Raw genomic sequence first — 6,000 nt, 5'->3', positions numbered from 1 at the left:
ATCTATCATCAAAATACCGTCAAAGATTTGCTTTCAGCTCTTTGCAAGTAAAAGTTTCAGGTAGCTGAAGATCATGAAATAATACAAATCTTGGTTCAGTTGATCGTGGTCCTTTCCAGGCATCTGTCTTATAGCCAACAATGTTTGCATGCAGATTAGTTTGTGAGAATTAGGTATAAAGTATTCACTTTCTTTTGTGATTAAAGCTAGAAAATTATGTGTCAGGCTCTTTTATATCAGAGTAGTTAATGGTAGTTGGCCCCAGGAGATCTGGAAACAACCTGTACCTGAAAGAAAAAACCCACAACACAGAAGTTGACTAAATGTCAGGCATTCTTAGTAGGAGGTGCACACATGTAATCTTCATCATCAGTCCTGTCTTCTACAAAAACAAACAACAGACTGTAAGAAGATTTTTTGAAAAAAGTCTCCTTTCTTAACTGACTCCATTTATTATGTGTGTGTTTTTCTGTCATGTTCTTATTTTCAGTTTCTGTAAGTTACGCAGTGTCATAGCGTTCATGTATCTGTAAAGAATTTATTTTACTTTCAAGTATTTTTCCATGCATTCATTGCAGCCATTATTTATGTTTATATTACTCCCTGGCTTGTTATATAAAAATACATTCTTAGGTCACTTTTTTAATATTCCTGTTTCAGGCCTTTAATAATTTCATTGCAAAAGCAATGACTGTATATATTTCAGTGACTATTATGATGGTAGAATTCATTAGGAAAGTAGCTTGTTCCTGTTAAAAGTGGCCCCACTGATCACATAGGATCAATAATGGTAACTGCACTGTTATTGTTATGATTTCTAGATTTAATAACAATGAGATGAAAAAAAAGCAAAACGTTATTTAACATCTTACTCATACAGAACACTCCAAAATTAAAATGTGTTTCAACCACAGAAGAAAAGGTCCTTTTTTTGTACACACATATATGAAAATGAAGCTAAAATTTATAGCAAAATATTTCGTCCAGAGTAAAATACAACTAAGGGACAAGGAAGCTATAGTATCTCCAAGATTTCTGCTTTGCTGTTCAGTGTATTTAGAAGCACAGCCTGAAAGAATAAGATTTGTTTATGACTGCATGAACATCTTTTTTCTCCAGTTCTCCAGATGTTAAACACCATTGCCTATGCCTCATTTACAGGAAGGGCACTTTCTGACCTTACAAAGGGCTTCCCGATGGATGTAAGTTTCAATTCCCTCTTTTTAACTTTTTGTGGTACCAAAATTGTTTGAAGACCTGTTTTTATTATAAGAAGATATAATCTGGTTTTGTGTTCCTTTTTCAGAGTTGCAAGTTCCTGTTGTAGTTAAATGGAATTTAGGAAAGGTCAGAAAGATTAAAGGGAAGACAGGCCAATTTTTGGTCTAAATTTTGAGTTGCACACAGTATTGAAGTAACCCGTTCTGTGCCTTTGGGAAACCAATGCTGAGATAGAGCCCTAGGATCTCAGAAGCTGTGTTACCAAGCAGTAGCTCATCAACAATGAACTTAGAGATTCAGTGTGTTTGTGACTAGATACAGATAGAGAAACTACATGAAGTCTCGATGTGCTTGGTATTTAGGCATTTCTCTGCTCAGCACTGTCTTTTGCCTGTATTGGATCCCATTGTTCAGGACAATGAAGGAGAGAGAGAGATGAGGTAAGCAGATTCAGCAAGTAGAGTTCACTGCAGCTGCAAGCAGAGGGGTGCCAACCCAGAAACTTCAGTAGCACCTGTGCCCCTACTCTGCGGCTGAGTCAGTGGCTTTTGTGTCCACATGACCTGGATAGAACTCAGTGAACTGCCCCAGAGTTTGTGTTTAGCAACCAACAGGTTTCTTGAACTTCCACATAGAGACTCTTGAAATGTGGACTTGAGCTAGCTGTCTGTTCCTTTTCTTTTGCTGGCTCTCTCATCCGTTCTCCAGGTCCAGAAATTACGGGCGGATATATCCCTATGCAGCAGAAAGACGGTTTAAATATAATTTCTTGTGAGGCAGGGGAGTGTTATTTTCAAATCTGTATCTGTTCAAAGACTAAATGTATCGATACATGTGTTCTTTCATTCTCAAACTGGTAGTATTTTAGCAAATTACAGCTGATGTTAATTTTGTGTTCCAGTAATTATAGTGCTTTTTAGCTTTAACCAAATCATTTTCTTTATTACATGTGCTCAATTATAGTCTCAGAGTTATTATCCACTGTGTGATAAATAACTTACTGAAACTGTTCCAAGACGAATGTGTAGAGTTGTACAACAAATGTACAACTATTTACTGCTTCAAACCAATGATTTAATTTGAAAATATCTGATTGCTTTATGGCTTCACCTCTTACCTTAAAATTTTAAAGTTATGTAGATTAAGGTGTTTTCTTTGCAACTACAAGTACTACCTTAAACATACGCAAATTGCTGAACTTAAATCAGAGTTGCTTTTATATTTCATGCAAAACTTTGACTCTTGTATTCTCAGGGCAGCAATTCTGAGTCATCCATCTTGCACGCAAGATGTGTTTTACAATGGCTAGTTGCAGGTATTTATGGAAAACTGTGCAAGGAAAAAACCCCAACAAGTATGGAACTTTCAACTTATCCCTTCAAACAAAGAGTAAACACTTGAAGTACCATTGAACCCCCACTGGAGGGAAGGGATGCCATCCAGAGGGACCTTGACAGGCTTGAGAGGTGGGCCTGAGCAAACGTCGTGAAATTCGACAAGGCCAAGTGCAAGGTCCTGCACCTGGGATGGGGCAGCCCCTGGTATCCATACAAACTAGGCAGAGTATGGATGGAGAGCAGCCTGAGGAGAAGGACTTGGGGGTGCTGGTGGATGAGAAGCTCAACAGGGCTCAGCAACGTGCGCTCACAGCCCAGGAAGCCAACCGTGCCCTGGGCTGCGTCACCAGCAGCGTGGGCAGCAGGGCGAGGGGGGGATGCTGCCCCTCCACTCCCATAAGACACACACACCCCCCCTGCAGTGCTGCGTCCAGCTCTGGGCTCCCCCCAGCACAAGGAGGACATGGAACTGCTGGAGCAAGTCCAGAGGGGCCACAGAGATGGGCAGAGGCTGGAGCCCCGCTCTGTGAGGGCAGCTGGGAGAGCTGGGGCTGTTCAGCCTGGAGCAGAGAAGGCTCCGGGGAGACCTTACTGCAGCCTCCCGGTACCTAAAGGGGCCAACAGGAAAGATATGACCCCATGGGGGACCCTTGCTGAGCAGTCCATTCCTGAAGGAATGCCTCCTTGGCATGGGGAGCTTGGGCTCCCCCACTTGACACGGAGGAACCCCCATGCTGAAGAGTATGAGGAGGAAGGAGGTGCAGAGGCAAAGCATTACGAGCTGTCCACAACCCCCACTCCCCACCCCTGCACTGCTGTTGGGGGGAGGAGGCAGAAGAGCTGAGAGTGAAGTAGGACCTGGGAAGAAGGGAGGGGTGGGTGAAGGGGATTTTAGATTTATTCGTATTTCTCATTATCCTACTCTGATTGGTTGGCAATAAGTTAATTTCTCTAAGCCAAGTCTGTTTTACCTGTGATGATAACGGGGGAGTGGTGTCCCTATCCTTATCGACCCACAAGCTTTTCATCCTGTTTTTCTCTTCCAGCCTTATGAGAAGGGGAAAGGATAGAGCAACTTGGTGGGCACCTGGCAGCCAGCCAAGGTCAACCCACCACAGTGTGGTACTGCAGAAAGCCCCCTCTCCCTGAGCAAGAGTTTTTGAATAAGTATCCTGTCATATCACTGCTCCTTTTATCTTCCTATGCATGTTTTAAACAAGTTTTCCACTCACCTCCTCACGCGGTTCAGGACAGAATAAATACACTGCTGTTACAAACAGTCCAAAACCTCTTTTTTTCCCCATCTTTTTCTAAACAAACTGTAGCAATCTGTAACAATTTGCCCAAGCAAGCTCCCTTAATATCATTTTAGTCAAAGCTTTGATAATTTATTAAAAATTGAATCCTATTCACATCCGTGCACCCCACACACTAATAGTAGCCTAATTGTTAAAGGAAATTGGCAGGATTTTCCCCGGTATCCACTCATAAATTCTTTTCTGCCTTGTTCAGGTTAGTCCTCTTTTGATACTCTTAATGCTGGATTGAAAGGATTTTGATTATCTTTCTATGATGAATCCAAAAAGGAACATCAGATGAGTTATGACAAAGGAAGATGTAACTTTTTAGGTTGGTTTCTGTGAACTAGCTACTTCAGAACATCTGTACTGTGATGACAATTGAGGGACTATATAAAAACTCTAATAGCATAATGTAACACAATAACAAATGTATTCACTGTGCAGAAGAAAGGCACAGCTTTTGCCTATGCAGCATATGCTTTTATAAAGAAAGAGCTGAGAGCACCCACATCCCCTTTGGTGTCTGTCAGAAATGTCACGTCTGGACTGAACTCTGCAGAGCTGTTGTTTGATTTAACCTTTCCCAGGTAACCTATCCTGAGTATGTATAGCCGTAGTGAGGAATAATATGTAGGCAGCTCTATCCATCTAGATTCTGCGTTCATCTGTGTACAGCACTGCTTCCTGGGGCATGCTCATTCTACTTCGTGCTGCTTAGCACACTGAACCCCTCGGGCTGAGCAGCAGGGCCAATTCACCTGTGAGGAGCAGGTGTCTCTGCACAGCACTTCACTGTATAGTGCAGACAAACTGGAGTACAACAGGAGGTCAAGATGCTTTCGGAGTGTCAGGGTTCAAAGCGCACACCCCTTACCCTGTGGATTTGGCTGTTTGGGCTGAAAGCAGCCTAAATGTGGGGCAGGTACTCTTTGCTCTGTAGTAGCTTTTCAGCTGAGGCTCTCATGCATCATCTTTGCGTAATCTCTGTTCGAGCCATTCCTATGCCTGGCTGATACAGGCCCTGATTTTGACACATGATCCTGACTTCCTGGCTTGATCTCAGACCTGCTTCATTGCTCTGAGCTTGCCTGGCAGTGTGGACTGTTGGCTGAACCTGGTTGCCTTCACTGTACCTTCCCTGCCTTTCTTGCTCAGGTACTGCGGGACTGTGCTGTTTTCAGTGTGGACACTGCTGCTGCCTGCTGCCTCATCACCCTCAGCTCCCAGCTGGATTCCCCTGAGGCTTGGCCTGCCCTTGCTTCTCCATCACAGAGCTGTTGGAAAGTGAGTAATTTTGCAACATGACAAGATTTTACTTACCCCAACAGTGTCTCCATACACTAGGAAAAAATCCATCTTATTAACAAGCACCTGATACTTTGCTGTGTAGGAAAGGGTTTATATAAACTGGTTAACAGTGATAGCAAAGAACTGAATGTGGTGGGCCCATTTCTACCATCCCCGAAAGCAAACCCTTTAACCTTGCTGTGCAATTCTGCATGCTCATTGCCCATGTCTGACTTGGCCTTGGCCTATCTAAAAGCCGTTTTATTCTTTATTCTAAAAGCTGTTTTATTGTTTATTTTTTTACAGTGCGTTACTCTGAATACTTGATATTACATATCCTGGGATCTGTGAGAAATGATAGGTTCTTGTACATGCTGCAATGGCTCTGGTGAGAATGAGAGGAGGTTGTTCTGAGAATCAGTCATGAAGTCTAAATCCAAGTGTTGGGCACCCCATAGGTAATCTAGTTTCTCCCTGTTCACCTGCATGAAGGCTACTGCATCGTTACCTCTTTTACAGAGAGAGGTACGGTAAACCTTAGAGTGGTTCCAACTAAGATCGTTAAATGGGTCAGTGAGGTCAGGAGAAGGGAAACAATGAAGTTACAGAATGATGATTAAATCTTAAACGAGAAAAATATGATTGAAGATAAAAAAATATATGTGAACTCTTTTTAAGGAGAGGAGGGGAAAATACCAGAAAGTCTTGTGGAAATGTGGACTAGGCGTTCTCCTGTTTTACACTGAAGTGGGAATCTCTTGGTACCAAGACAAAAGGAAATTGCTGTGGAGCAAGGTAGTATGATTTTTTTTTCCACTGACCTGCTACCTTCTGAAGAGATGACAAGCATCAAA

General features: G+C 42.5%; 1 long non-coding RNA gene across 1 annotated transcript in view; it reads left to right on the top strand.

Annotated features, from left to right (window-relative positions):
• Nucleotides 1-845: 845 nt before the first annotated feature.
• LOC129785126 (uncharacterized) overlaps nt 846-6,000 on the top strand; it is a 57,982-nt gene continuing 52,827 nt past the window's right edge. Inside the window, exons 1-3 of the long non-coding RNA XR_008748730.1 lie at nt 846-1,202; nt 2,476-5,143; nt 5,453-5,671. This is a non-coding gene — a long non-coding RNA (uncharacterized LOC129785126). The remainder of the gene's footprint in view (nt 1,203-2,475; nt 5,144-5,452; nt 5,672-6,000) is intronic.

The sequence above is a fragment of the Falco peregrinus genome, chromosome 9 (assembly GCF_023634155.1).
Source record: "Falco peregrinus isolate bFalPer1 chromosome 9, bFalPer1.pri, whole genome shotgun sequence".
Classification (NCBI taxonomy): Eukaryota; Metazoa; Chordata; class Aves; order Falconiformes; family Falconidae; genus Falco; species Falco peregrinus.
Note: the sequence above shows the minus strand (reverse complement) of the source record. Positions and strands in the feature narration are given on the sequence as shown.